Source organism: Neofelis nebulosa, chromosome 1, assembly GCF_028018385.1.
Source record: "Neofelis nebulosa isolate mNeoNeb1 chromosome 1, mNeoNeb1.pri, whole genome shotgun sequence".
In the NCBI taxonomy this organism is placed as follows: domain Eukaryota; kingdom Metazoa; phylum Chordata; class Mammalia; order Carnivora; family Felidae; genus Neofelis; species Neofelis nebulosa.
The window spans coordinates 28,331,033-28,345,545 of NC_080782.1; the positions used below are offsets into that span (position 1 = coordinate 28,331,033).

Here is a 14,513-nt window from a genome sequence, read left to right on the forward strand (position 1 = left end):
ACATCTATTCTAGGGCATTCTGAAGCATCCTAGGCTTCCAGATTTCCTTGGGCAGGAAGCAAACTGACCTCGGAGGTATTAGTCTTGCTCTCTAGACATGGACTGTCCTGTAATTTCAGAAGCCTGATTCATACACTGAGAAGGGACAAAATGAATTCCCATCTCTCTTCCAACCTAACTTCCAAAATGTGTTAATTTCATGGGGGGGTGTATGTAGGCAATAAATTAAATTCTCTTGACAGTTTACCATCATTTAGAGATATTTTGTACAAGGAATGATGTTCTTTCTAAATAATCCCCAAGTCAGGCCAGACTACCCCAGTTCCTTCTAAGATAATGTGACTTTTATTCTCTCTAAACACCCATTTGGTTGAGATGTCGAATAGGGAAGTTCACTTTCCTAGGAAAATCTTCCAAGTGACTTCCCTGAGGTTTGAGACTGGGGTCTCTTCTAGATGAAACTACAGGCCTGATATTTGTCTGTCTCTCTGTCTTGTGCCCTGATGATGAATCCAATGGGGGCAAAGTCCTCATGGAAACATGCTCCTAGAAAACGTACAAGCCTTGCAACAAGACCTAGTCCCGGATCACTATGAATTTGGTTGTTATTGATTAACTCCGGGACTCCTGGCCAGAGCAGTGACACTGGTGTAATTTATATGTACACACTGCTGAGAATGAGAGGTAGAGGTTTATCAAGGAACCAGAGTGGTTGTCTCCACTCTGACCAGGTGTTTGTCATTCTAAGAGTAGCCTGTTGTGGGGCACCTAGGTGGCTCAGTTGGTTGAACTTCTGACTTCGGCTCAGGTCATGAACTCACCATTGGTAGGTTGGATCCCCACATCAGGCTCTCTGCTGACAGCTCAGAGTTGGAGCCTACTTCAGATTCTGTGTCTTCCTCTCTCTCTACCCCTCCCCTGGTCATGCTCTGTCTCTCTCTCTCTCTCTCAAAAATAAATAAACATTAAAAAAAAAAGAGTAGCCTATTGATTCCTTGTGGTGAAGGCTGGAGGGATATGGGGAGGAGGAAAGTCGGGATTACATTTGGCTGCATCTGTTTCTGCTCAGAATACTGGGAGCAGAGAGGGAGGAGTTAAGATGGCAGAGAAGTAGGGGAACCAAAATTTCCCTCATCCCTCAAACTCAGCAGTATTGAGGTCAGAACACTTGGAATTCCAGGAATCCAGGCTACAGAGTGATAGAAACATCTCTACAGGTATATGGAGACAGCTTGGCAGGAAGAGGTACGTGTTTGCAAACCAGGAGAAATAAAACAAGTGGCATAGGCTCAGAGGTGGGTGGGAACCCCTTAGGTGGGGAGACAAAAGGAAGAGAGGGAGAGGCTGTAGAAGTGTGGGATTGTATTTGCACAAGAGAAAAACCTCTCTGGAGCATGGGCTGGGGAACAAGAAAAATGGAGAGAGCCAGTTTGTACTTTGCAAATAGCCTTAGGAATGAATATCAGTATTCAGGGGTGGGCGACTTTCTCTGGACTGGAGCCACCATGGTGTGTGCGCACCTGAGGGAAGGGCAGTCAGCCCCGGGCTCGGTAGCAACCTCAGAGCGCATGGGGAAAGAGCAGTCCCCTCCCTCAAGTACTGTGGGAAGAGGGTTTATTACCCCTCCAAGGACAAAAGACCCTGCAAGCACCAGCCAGAGGGCATTTGTCAGTTGGGTGGAGTGGCACTGCCCCAGAACTGGTCCCCAGGCAGTGGGATCCTTTAAGACAACAGGTTTTGAATCCCAGCCGAGCACCTAGGAGGTGCAGGAGACCATGCAGCAGGACGGGCCTGCCAACCCTGCTGCTCTGTGAGGGCTGCCTGAACAGCACGGTTTGAGATACCTGGTCAAGGGAGGAGAGATTGGGGTGTCGCCCTTTTCTCCCCATCACCAACACGGTAGGGTTTCAGGGAACAGGACAGTGGCCACCCAGTGGAGGTGGGACTCACTTACACCAAACATCATCCCTCCCGTGCCTGGTAACCGTTTGTCTACTAGAGCAGGACTGACACTGACCGAACCAGATGGCCTCTCCTCCAGACCAGGACAGCCACCAGGTCCAGGCACCAACACACAACTGTCCTGTACTGCCGTTTTGCATTTTCTCATCTGATTTTTGGTCAATTCTTATTATATATATACATTATATATATTATATTATATGTATTATATCTGTAATATATAATATATATATCTTCTTTCTTTATTTCTCTGTTCTGGTTGTTTGTTTAGTCAGGCATTTTTGCTCTATTCTTTTTACACCTCTTCTGTTATCTCCTTCTTCTTTATTTTCCTCTCTCTCTCTCTGGATTATGCCTTATAGTTTCTTTGATACTCTGCCTGGTCCTTTTTCCCCTCTCCTGTCATTTCTTTCTTTGTATGGGATAAGGCTTCTTCCACCACCCACCTTTTCATTTTTCCCATTTACCTCAATGAACAAATCAAAGCACACCTGGTGGAAGGCCCAAACCACCACTACAAGGAGGGAGATAAAACAACCAGAAACACAACAACAGAGAGCACACAACACACTCTAAAAAGGCCTCCTAAAGAGCCAGGCCTTGGACAGGGTATGACCCCTTTTTTAATATAGTAGTACTTGCAGATGCAGGACACATAATAAGATATTAAGACATGTAAAAGACAGAAAACTAGCCAAAATGATGAAACAGAAGAATTCTCAAGAGAAATTTCAGGAAGAAATGACAGCCAGAGAATTGCTCAAAACAGATATAAACAATATATCTGAACATGAAGTTAGAATAATAGTCATAAGACTGATAGCTAGACTTGAAAAAAGCATAGAAGACAGCAGAGAATCTATTGCTGCAGAAACCAAGGATCTAAGAAATAGTCACAATGAATTATGAAATGCGTAAATGAGATGCAAAATAAACTAGATGCAGTGACAACAAGAATGGAAGAAGCAGAGGGGAGAATATGTGAAATAGAAGATAAAATTATGGAAAATGAGGAAGCTGACAAAAAGAGGGCTAGGAAAGAGGGGAGAATTAGAGACCTAAGTGATTCAATGAAACGAAATAATATCCGTATCATAGGAGTTCCAGAAGAAGAAGTGAGAAAGAAGGGCAGAAGGTTTATTCGAACAAATTATAGCTGAGAATTTCCCTAAACTGGGTAAGGAAGCAGACATCCAAGTCCAAGAAGCAGAGAGAACTCCCTTCATAATCAACCAAACAGGTCAACATCACGACATATCATAGTGAAACTGGCAAAAACAAAGATAAAGAGATAATTCTGAAAAGAGCTAGGGACAAACGGGCCTTAACCTACAAGGGTAGACACATAAGGGTAGCACCAGACCTGTCCACTGAAACTTAGCACGTCAGAAGGGAATGGTAGGAAATATTCAACGTGCTGAATAGGAAACGTAGGCAGTCAAGAATCCTTTATCCAGCAAGGCTGGCATTCAGAATAGGAGAGATAAAGGCTTTCCCAGACAAACAAAAACTGAAGGAGTTCATGACCACTAAACCAGGCCTGCAGTTGATCCTAAGGGGAGATTCTGTGAGTGGAAAGCAGCAAAGACTGCAAAGTACCAGAGACATCACCACAAGCATGTAACCTACAGATAACACAATGACACTAAATCCATATCTTTCAATAGTAACTCTGAATGTAAATGGACTAAATGCTTCAATCAAAAGACATAGGGTATCAGAATGGATAAAAAACAAAAAAAAAAAAACAAAAAAAACAAGATACATCTATATGCTGCCTTACAAGAGACCCATTTTAGACCTGAGAACACCTTCAGATTGAAAGTCAGGGGATGGAGAATAATCTATCATGTTACTGGAAGTCAAAATAAAGCCAGAGTAGCCATACTGATATCAGACAAACTAGATTTTAAACTAAAGGTTGTAACAAGAGATGAAGAAGGGCATTATATCATAATTATGGGGTCTATCCATCAAGATGAGCTAATAACAATTGTAAATGTTTATGCCCCCAACTTGATAACACCCAAATATACAAATTAATTAATCACAAACATAAGCAATCTTATTGATAAGAGTACAGTAATTGCAGGGGACTTTAATACTCCACTTATAGCAATGGACAGATCATCTCGGCAGAAATGAATAAAGAAACAATGGCCTTGAATGATACACTGGACCAGATAGACTTGACAGATATATTCAGAACTTTTCATCCAAAAGCAACCAAATACACATTCTTCTTGAGTGCACATGGAACATTCTCCAAGATAGATCACATACTGGGTCACAAAATAGTGCTCAATAAATATACAAGAATTGAGATCACGCTATGCATATTTTCAGATCACAATGCCATGAAACTTGAGATCAACTGCAAGAAAAAGTTTGCAAAGCCTCCAAATGCATGGAGGTTAAACAGCCTCCTACTAAAGAATTAATGGGTCAACCAGGCAATTAAAGAAGAAATTAAAAAACATAAGGAAGCAAATGAAAATGAAAACATGACATATTTTTCTTGTTTCTTCAGATAGCCCTAGATTGCAAAGGCAGTCCTAAGAGGAAAATACATTGCAATCTAGGGCTATCTGAAGAAACAAGAAAAATCCCAAATACCAAATCTAACAGCACACCTAAAGGAACTAGAAGCAGAACAGCAAAGAAAGCCCAAAGCCCAAAACAGAAGAAGAGGAATAATAAAGATTAAAGCAGAAATAAACCATAAAGAATCCAAAAAAAACAAAACAAACAATAGAACATATCAATGAATCTAAGAGCTTGTTTTTTGAAAAAATAAAAATTGAGAAACACCTAGCCAAACTTCTCAAAAAGAAGACAGAGGACTCAAATAAATAAAATCATGAATGAAAGAGGACAGATCACAACCAACACCACAGAAATATAAATAATTATTAAAGAATACTATGAAAACTTATATGCCACAAAACTGGATAATCTGGAAGAAATGGACAAATTCCTAGACACCCACACACTACCAAAACTCAATTGGGAAGAAATAGAAAATTTAGACTGACCCATAACCAGTGAAGAAATTGAATTGGTTATCAAAAATCTCCCAACAAATAAGAGTCCTAGGCCAGATGGCTTCCCAGAGGAATTCTACTAGACATTTAAAGCAGAGTTAATGCCTATGCTTCTCAAGCTGTTCCAAAAAATAGAAGCAGAAGGAAAGCTTCCAGACTCATTCTATGAAGCCAGCATTACCCTGCTTCCCAAACCAGACAACTGGAGGGTACTATGTTAAGTGAAATAAGTCAGTCAGAAAAAGACAGATATCATAATTTTCACTCAAATGTGGAATTTGAGACACTTAATGGAAGATCATGGGGGAAAGGAATGAAAAATAAGTTACAAACAGAGAGGGAGACAAACTAAGAGACTGTTAAATACAGAAAACAAACTGAGGGTTTATGGGGGTGGGGGTGTGGTGGGGCAGGGAAAATGGGAGATGGGCACTGAGGAAGGCACTTGTTGGGATGAGCGCTGGGTATAGAAAGTAAGTGATAAATCATGGGAATCTATCCCTGAAGCCAAGACTACACTGTATACATTGTATGTTAGCCATCTTGACAATAAATTATTTAAACAAACAAAAAAAAGAATACTGGGAGCAGGAGAACATTGTCCCCAGCACACAGGTGCCTCATATTTCTACCTGGCGGTGCTGGCGTAATGAGTACATTTGCTTCATGGCTCTCCTGTAATGTGACACTGTAATGCAGGCTGGGCTGCCCAACATTCAGACTAGAACGTAACCCAGACTTGCCCCGGAGAGATCTTGGAGATTTCATGGGTGTGTCTCTTCCTCACTCAAAGGAGGCAGGGCTCTCTCTGTGCCTCCATCTCCACAGGTAATATAGGAGCATTGGACTTCCCGCATGTCTCGGTGTGCTGGGGCTGCCGTAACAAAGTACCAAGAGCCGAACGCCTTGAACGACAGGCCATATTATCTCACAGTTCTGGAGGCTAGAAGGAAATGTTTATGTGATGGTGATCTTCCATGATGGTGACTGTAGAACACAGCCATTATCATCACCGGCAGCACAGAAACAACAGGATGAACGAATGAATTTCCTGCAAGGCCTTTTTCTTCCGCTCGCCTTCCCCCCGCAGGAAACCTGAGGTGGGCAGGTGTGGAGAAAGGCTTCCGAGGATATGATTTCCAGCCGATTTTGTTGTATTGGCCTCCAGTGTGTTCTCTGTGTTTCCTGTCTTGCTCCCTCTAAGCCATCCTCCACATTGTTTTGCCAGGGTTTCCTTCTGTATGTGTAAATCTGATTGTACACCTCTCCGGTCCCCAGTTCTCCATCCTGAGCCGGCTCTGCCTTCTCTGGTTTCACTCTCCCCAGGCTGTGCACTCGGGCCGCTCCAGCTACTTTACACCCAACTACCTCCTGTTTTCTCGGTGCCTTTGCCCTTGCACTGGCACCTCCAGGAACATGCTATCTAGTGCCCTCCTCCTCTCAACCTTACCTTCAAGACTCAGTTCAGATGTCCAGTCCTTATGACCTCTTCCCAGATCAGCCCAGATGGGCTCCCGGCTTCCTCATGCAGACCCGCTGCCTGGGTGTCTTTTAGGACCACAGACTTCCTCACACTTGTTATCATCATTGTTGGTCCAGGTGTCTGTGTCTCCCACAAGCTTCTTGAGGACAAGGGCTATATTTCATTTATCTTTGTGTTCAAGGCCTACCCTGTCATATAACTGATGCCCAATCAACATTTGCTGAGAATACATGAGTAAGTGAGTGACCTATAATTGTGTATAAGCAGTAAGGGCATGGGCTCTGTCATAAATGTTTGGCCTCTAATGGCCCCAGAAATTCAGGGCTCCTTGTGAAAGAGCCAGCACCTGCCCTGGCATGCCCTTCGCAGCTCTGTGCCTTCCTCTCCCCACCACATCCCAATTTCCTGGGGGCCCTGGGCCCCATGCTGTTTTACTTTCATTATCGGGTGGATTTTTCAATGTGTTCCAATGTCTGTGGCTAGCAAACAGAATGGGTGGGAAGGAACGACACAGACCAAGATAGAAGGAGCTAAGTCTAAAGAGTATTCTGGAAAGTGAGGGAGGAAAAGCGTGAGTGGGAGGCGGGAGGAGGAGGACTGTGTGGAACGTGCTGCATATTCCCAGGGCGGAGTAACCGAGGCTAGCACCGTCTTTTCACCACTATTACCAAATGGTGCACTCTGCCCTGCATGTCCACGAGCCGATCTTCCAAAGGAAGACAAAAGCAAATGAGCAAGAAATTAAGATGAAAATTCTGTGCTGGAAAGCACCTAAATAGCTGCTGCCCCAAGAAAACAGATTGTGGTGAGGCACAGACATGATCTTCCTCAAAGGAATTTTTGGATACAGAAAACTTAGCGGTGGCTTTGCGGGGGTCCATATGTGCAAGCAACGCCCCAGACACTGGCCAGGTGCAGCAGAAGTGGCCAGATGCGAATGCATTAGGAGAGGCCAGCTGATCCCAAAGGTGACACAATGCTGTGAGCTTGACTCCCCTCTGCTTGTGTTTCCGGTTATATGGAGATGTTTGGGCCACTTTGCTGCCCCCTCTGGGAACATACAGAATCGACACTGGGCCACCCACCCCATAGACAGGTCCCCTTTCTTCAGGGATGGTCATTTTGGTGCTTCACACTGGGAAGGCAGCTATTCCTCACTCCACCTCTGCCCTCTGTCTAATTAACTATCTACAGTAACCCTGACTCCCCTAGTTATGTAAAAGTGGGGACAAGAAGTCATCCTGTGTCTCAGGATGAGCCCCATGGTTCAGAACAGTCTTTGGGCCAAGTAGCCGCTACATTCTTTCTCTTAGATAAGAAATTCTCAAGAGCTCTCCATCCTCGTGCTGATTATATAAGTCACACAAGCACACACAATGGGTAGGATAGGAACAGATCCCAAGCTAAATACCCTCCTAGTCTTTCTGGACTCGTTTTCATTACACTGAGGGAAAGTAATGAGGGTAGCAAGGAACACCAGTATCATTCCCCAGGACAGGACCAGATTTTAAGCAATGATGTTGCACCAACATACCAGGTCTTCAGTGACATGCTCTTTTGCTCAGGGAGCACCACTGAGGTAGTAATCTATAACTGGCAGATTTCTATTTGTCCTGCAAATTTTGACCTGCTTTACCCAATCCCTGGGAGGGATACCCCTTGCACCCAGCTGCACTCCCCTGGCTGGACTCCAACCACCCCCACCTACGGACTGCAAATGTTATGGCTTTCCTCCTGCATGTGAGCATCTTTTCCAAGCCGAAGGCATGGTGCATCTTCCCCTCAAAGCTGTTTCTTAGCATCCAAATCACCCTGCTTGTTCTACAGAATCTGTTTTGGCTAATTTTGCTGCCATGTGTTTGGATTGAAAAACGTAATTCTGATCCTGTGGTGAGAATGCCTTTTGACCTGGTATGTTAGTGTGGCCCGAATCTCCCTTGGGTTTCCCTGCCTCCCTACAGCTGGCTCTGGCTATATCCACAGAACATCTCACAAGGCAGATGAAGATGGGGCAAGAGAGATCCATTCCCAATGCAGCAGGTGAATTAAGTAAGGGAAGCTCCATATAACCCAGGCAAGCTCTGCCCTACCCCGGGGCACAATAGGGGCTCAGCCAAGTGGGCAGCTGAGACCCGCCTGAGATGACTGGCCAGCTTCAGAAGCTTCAGATCTTCTGGTGATCAGGCAAGCTTGCTCTTTAGAAAAGATTCTGGAAGTTTAGATGGCTCAACAACTATTTATTGGATGCCTGCAATGTGTCGGGCTCTCAGAACAAAGCTGGCCTGATTCCAGCCCTTATGGTTTCCCTGTTAGAGCAGGGAAGGGGGTCATTGAGGAGCTGGCCTCTCCCACTGAGCACGGGTCCCGAGAACCTTGCCTTAGGCCAGTTCAGGCCTCTGCACTCAAGTTATTCCATTTCCCCAGGCCTTCTGCTTTTCATGGCTCTTTCTACTTTCTCATTTGCTCTTTCCTTTGTTTCTGCCTTGTAACTCATTGAAAAGTCTGCTCAAATGGATAAGCAAGCTGTGGCACACCCATAGGATGGGATATTACCCAGTGCTAAAAAGAAATCATCTATTAAGCCATGAAAAGACATGGAGGCAACTTAAATACTTATTGCTAAGTGAAAGAAGCTGATCCGAAAAGACTACATGCTATATGATTCCTGTTATAGCACATTGTGGAAAAGGCAAAATATAGAGAGTAAAAAGATGAGGGGTTGCTAAGGGTTTGGGAGAAAGGAGGATTGGGGGAAATGGGCCTTTAGGGCAGTGAGACTATACCATACGAGCCTGTAATGGGGAATACATAGACTGTACAACACAAAGCGTCAACCTTGATGTAAACCACAGACTTTAGTTAATACTAATGTATTCATATTGGCTCATCATTGTAAAATGTACCACACTAATGCAAGATGTTCACGATGGAGGAATTTGTAGGGGAGACTGGGAGACACTGGAACGGTCTGTACTTTCTTTGTAATTTTTCTGTAAACTAATGGCTGCTCTAAAGAATGATGCCGGCTAAACAAACAAACAAACAAACAAACAAACAAACCACCTTGGCCCCAAATCACCCAGACTCGCCCCTGGCACGGACAAGCTCCAGAGGCTCCATACAGTTCACTGGCTGGTGTCTCTCTCTCTCTACCTTCCCGCTGGATTTGGAGATGTTTCCAACGCCACATCAAGACAATGCATCCTTGACTCCAGTGTCTTTTACTCCTTACCCCGCCTGCCCCCCCCACCCCACCAGTTTGCCCCTTCCTACTCCCCTAAGACTGACTTGTCTGTCATATGATCTTGACAGTATATTATCATGCTGGCCTTTTTATCTTTGCGCCCATGCCAGACCCACACTTTCCCCTGGAATACTTGGGGTCTGCAGTGGGCCTTTATGTTGGTCTTTATGTCAACACACAGTGTCCTTGTCCATTTCTTATCAAAACAGAGACCTTTGTACAACCATTGATATCCTAGTCATACTCCCTGTCCCCTGCCCATCCCCAATCCCAGAAGGGAAAGATGGAAGAAAAGGATCGAAACTAAGAAAGGTGAAAGTCACCAAGGCTCACCTGTGAGGTTCTTGCCATCTGTCACCGTACTCAGATTCCCAGCTGGAACCTGCCACATGTTAGCTATGAGTCTTAGAGGCGAGTAGCCTGAGATGATATCCTCTCCTACATTTCCTATGCTGACAAGGAGAACATTGGGACTCTAACCAGTTATCCTTTTACAACCCGGGAAAAGGTACAACTCACTGTTAATCATTTATCTACATACTAAAGTACAGAGGATTGTAATCACTGTTCAGCTATAGGGATAGGGCAGGCAAGAAAACCTGTTGCTGAAAAACATGAGGGTGCACTTTGTTTCAGCTTGTTCCAAGGGTCAGAGCTTGGGGTCAGGGCAAGCCTTGCTCACATAGGTCTATTGGGTTTGGCTGGGGGTACAGGGTTGGAGAGAGGACCTTTGTCTTTAACAGGCTCTATGCAGTAAGTAAAATTGATTTTCAAGGAAAAATACTAACCCTCAGGTTCCCAGAAGAAGCAGCCCATCAACCCCTGTGAAATACAGATACTGAAAAAGACCATGAGAATGGTTCAGTCTGATGCCATATTCAACAGTCCCATACTGAGCCTGCATGCCACGGAAGGGCAAGCTGAGAGGTCCGAACTCAATCCTGTAGGCGGGGAGGGGCCACTAAGCTTTTTGAAAGGTGACCAGAGTGTGGCAGGATAAAAGGAAAGAAAGTGAAGAGAGGAAATTAAATAGACAAAGGCAAAAAGAGTGAAAGAATAGTCCTACCTTCTTAAAGTTCTCATTCACATGCTGTCTGCCCACTCAGAAACTGGACACACACAGGGAACAGGGACTTATAGAAAGGCAAGCACATTTTGGGTTGCTTAAGGCTAACTGAAACTCTTGAAGGAATTCTCAAGCACCTGAATCCCCTCAGGAGAAGCACCTCCTTGCACCCTTGTTCCTCATACCTTATCTCTTCTTCCCACCAGGAGAAGTGTGCAAGGGGGCAGTTCCCCACAGCAAAGCCTCCTTGGGACCAAAGGATATCTGCCTTGATCACAGAATCGTCACTGGCCATGAGGGTCTGCCCGAGACTCAACTCCCCTGGCTTTGTGGTAGTAGCATCTGTCATCCACCTTGTAGCTCTAGAACCCTAGCACATAGTAGGTGCCCAGTAAACACTAGGTGAATAAATGGCTGTATAAAATTTGAGCCAGAGCTTCAGAATAATCTCTTTTAACCTGACTGTGCCAACCATTTTCTTCTGGAACATCCTAACCCCTCTTCTGGTGGCATTAAGGATTATGATACACAGGAAGGCTGGGTGTGAGGGTGGCCATATGAAAGGCATAGCTTTCTCATATACCTCCTACCCTAGTATGACAAGATACCCTGGGCACAGTAAACCGTCACACCTTTGGGAGGATGCCTCCAAGTTTTCTGAAGGAGACATGGCAGGGTTGTGGGATGCACTTAACAATTCCCTGCATCCTCGAGGGCAAAACAGGAAAGAAGTCAACAAGGTTTTGCTTATCAGAGTAGAGATGCTTAATGTGTTCTGACTGTCCATGGCTCTGGCCACCAACGGAAGCCATTGCAATGGCAGTCAGGAGAAGAGAAGTCCTGTTGCTCCTTTGAGGAGGTTGGCAATGACTGCCCTAGTTGGAGCATCTTACAAAATCACATTCTGAGTCTCGCACGGGAAAGAGCCATACTATCTGTGGAGACAGCGATACTATCTGTGGAGATGGCAATACTATCCGCTAGGGGGTTAGAAGGAAAGTGGATAAGGAGCAGGGGGTAAATTGGGACCCCCATGAGCAAAAGCAGAACAAACCTCAGCTCACAGGACTTGTGTCATCAAGAGAATTGTTCCTGTTGAAATAAACTTCCTCACTCCCCGGGGGCTGCTGCGTGAGGACTGCTGCACAGGAGGGGGATATGGACCTCCCGCCTGGGAGCCTGGGTAGCAGCCCAAATCCACTGGTGGGATACTTCAGTTGTTTGCAAGCAGACTAAGTGGAGGCCAATCTAGACTCCTCCCGGGAATGGGTCTCAGGAGCAAGGACATGTAGGTCCTTGGGAGCCACCTTCTTCTGACCCCAACTTTTCTTATCCAAGGTAAATCAATTTGCCAAGAACTTCAGTCATGAGGAGAAATACAAAGTCACACATGGGGCACCTGGGTGGCTCAGTTGGTTGAGTGTCTGACTTTGGCTCAGGTCATGATCTCATGGTTTGTGAATTCAAGCCCCACGTCGGGCTCTGTGCTGACAGCTCAGAGCCTGGAACCTGCTTTGGATTCTATGTCTCCTTTGCTCTCTGCCCTTCCCCCACTCATGCTCTGTCTGTCTGTCTCTCTCTCAAAAATGAATACATTTATTGAGGAGGGCACCTGTTGGGATGAGCACTGGCTGTTGTATGGAAACCAATTTGACAATAAATTTCATATTAAAAAAAAGATTAAAAAATGAATAAATTTAAAGAAGAAAGTCACACACGAGAAAGGAAGAGGGAGAGGCCAGCTCTCCCTGCGTGCTCTGCTCTAGGACCTGGAGGGACTCACAGGTGCAGTGCAAGTGCTTAAAGCTATAATCATTTTTTGCTTTTTTCTTTTCTGTCTTTGAACATTACTCAGCCAGAAGGTGAATTCTTCTTCCTCTGGCTGCTTCCCCAACTGCTGGGCTTCGCTGTGGGTAGGCTCCCTCCTGGCTCAAATCTGGGACTGAAGACGCGGTTAGAGCCCAGTTGAATGAATGATTAAGCTCTTCCTGAGTGTGCACCTGTGCCACCACCCCTCAGCTCAGCTTCTGTCTATCCCTTGTGACCAGGACTGCCAATCCTCTCATCATACACATTCAGTCTTCAGGCTGGAGAGAAGGAGCTAGAAGGAGTAAATGTGGGTGCAGACTGGAGGTAAACCAGTGCACTAACTTGGCACTGTATCTGAGACGGCACTCTCCGGCTAGGCCGAGACTCACCCCTTTCAGGAAGCCTCTGTCACCAGTAAGTGCTGCTCTGAACACACATCCTTGATTAACTTGGCAAGGTTCAGGGGTCCCTTACCACTTGAATTTGCCAACTTGGATCTGCACCAGCCCCTGGGGATGCTCCCTGGGCATACAACAGCATGAGGACGGGCCGGGCAGCCAAAGGAGCAACGCCTGTTCTGGCAAGAGGGCAAACCAGCCGCTCGTACCTGCGCTCACATGGGTGGTGCATTCCTGGGTGTCATACTGTAGATGCACATGGGACTGTTTCTTTAGCCAGCCCTTCAATCCCTCTTGCAACGTCCTTCGGCTCTCTCGAGGATGGAGCACAGACAGATGCACTTCAGGAATTTGTCAATGGTGCTGACAGATTTGATACGCCTGCTGTAGACATCTCAGGGCCCTTCTGAGAGCCAGAGGGTTGAGAAAACCTTGTCCCGCAGAAGGATTCTCTTTTCCTGCTCACATTGTGCTGGTCCCCAGCCCTAGCAGAGTATGAACTTAGTAAAGCTGTCTTACACCTGTCAGAGTACACAAACAGAACACTATTATATCATGCCCTGACTCTATGGAGTCCCCGGTGAAGCTGCAAAGTTGGTAAGCTCTTGTGGGTCTCCTCGGCATCAGACAAAAGGTGTGTTTCTGCTGGAAGCTTACAGAAGTCTCTCGATTTCAGAGAATGGACAGTGACATTTCCATCTTCTCTTTGCCTCGCTCCTTTCCCCAAAGACAAGCTCATGAACTCCTGGGTCTAATTTCCCTGCCCCTATTGAGACGACTGGCCATCTATTCTTAATTTATTTTATTACTTGTTATTTGTGGTTAAAGTAGGAAATGACAGTTCCCTAAACAGGAAAATGTGTTGGCTGTTGAAAGAAATTTTGTTGGTTTGTTTCCTGCTTTGTTTTTAATTACTAAATTCCACCATTTGGTCTTTGTTCTTTCTTCACTCCTTCTCTGCCACCAAAAAGCATGTAACACCTACCTGGCTTAGGTTATGAAATCAGTCATTTGGGGGGGCCTGGGTGGCACAGTTGGTTAAATATCCCACCGTTCAGGTCATGATCTCATGGCTCATGAGTTTGAGCTCCACATCAGTCTCTGTGCTGACAGCTCAGAGCCTGGAGCCTGCTTCAGATTCTGTTGTCTCCCTCTCTCTCTGCCCCTCCCCTGCGTTCTCTCTCTCTCAAATATAAATATTTTTAAAATTTTAAAAAAATCAGTCACTTAGACTGTGTTTACCACAGCTCTGACAGTGGTGTCCCCAATGAACTGCAGACTCTCTCTACAGGTAACCTGTTAGCCCAATGATCTGCTTAAGCCAAGAAACACAAAACTTTCCCTGCAGCCAGCTGATCTGTCCCCCTTGAATTTTATCCTAAATAACAACCACCACCACAATAACAACAAGGCTCAAAGGAGCTGATTATGTGTCTTCTTCCTGTGATGTTGGTTGTCCCTGACAGGCTGGATTTCTGGTTCTCTAGAGCTGGCCACAGAGAAAGCG

At 45.4% G+C, this 14,513-nt stretch overlaps 1 protein-coding gene across 3 annotated transcripts in view; it reads right to left on the reverse strand.

Moving 5' to 3' along the window:
- Window positions 1–14,513, reverse strand: part of PRLR (prolactin receptor) — a 165,108-nt gene that overhangs the window by 116,738 nt on the left and 33,857 nt on the right. Inside the window, exon 1 of one of the 3 annotated variants that reach the window (XM_058717018.1) lies at window positions 10,067–10,152. The exons of 1 other annotated variant lie outside the window; for it this stretch is intronic. The gene's annotated coding sequence lies outside the window, so the exon portion shown is untranslated. Of the gene's footprint in view, window positions 1–10,066; window positions 10,153–14,513 lie in introns of those variants that run through there. One more of the 3 variants, XM_058717033.1, reaches the window with a different exon arrangement.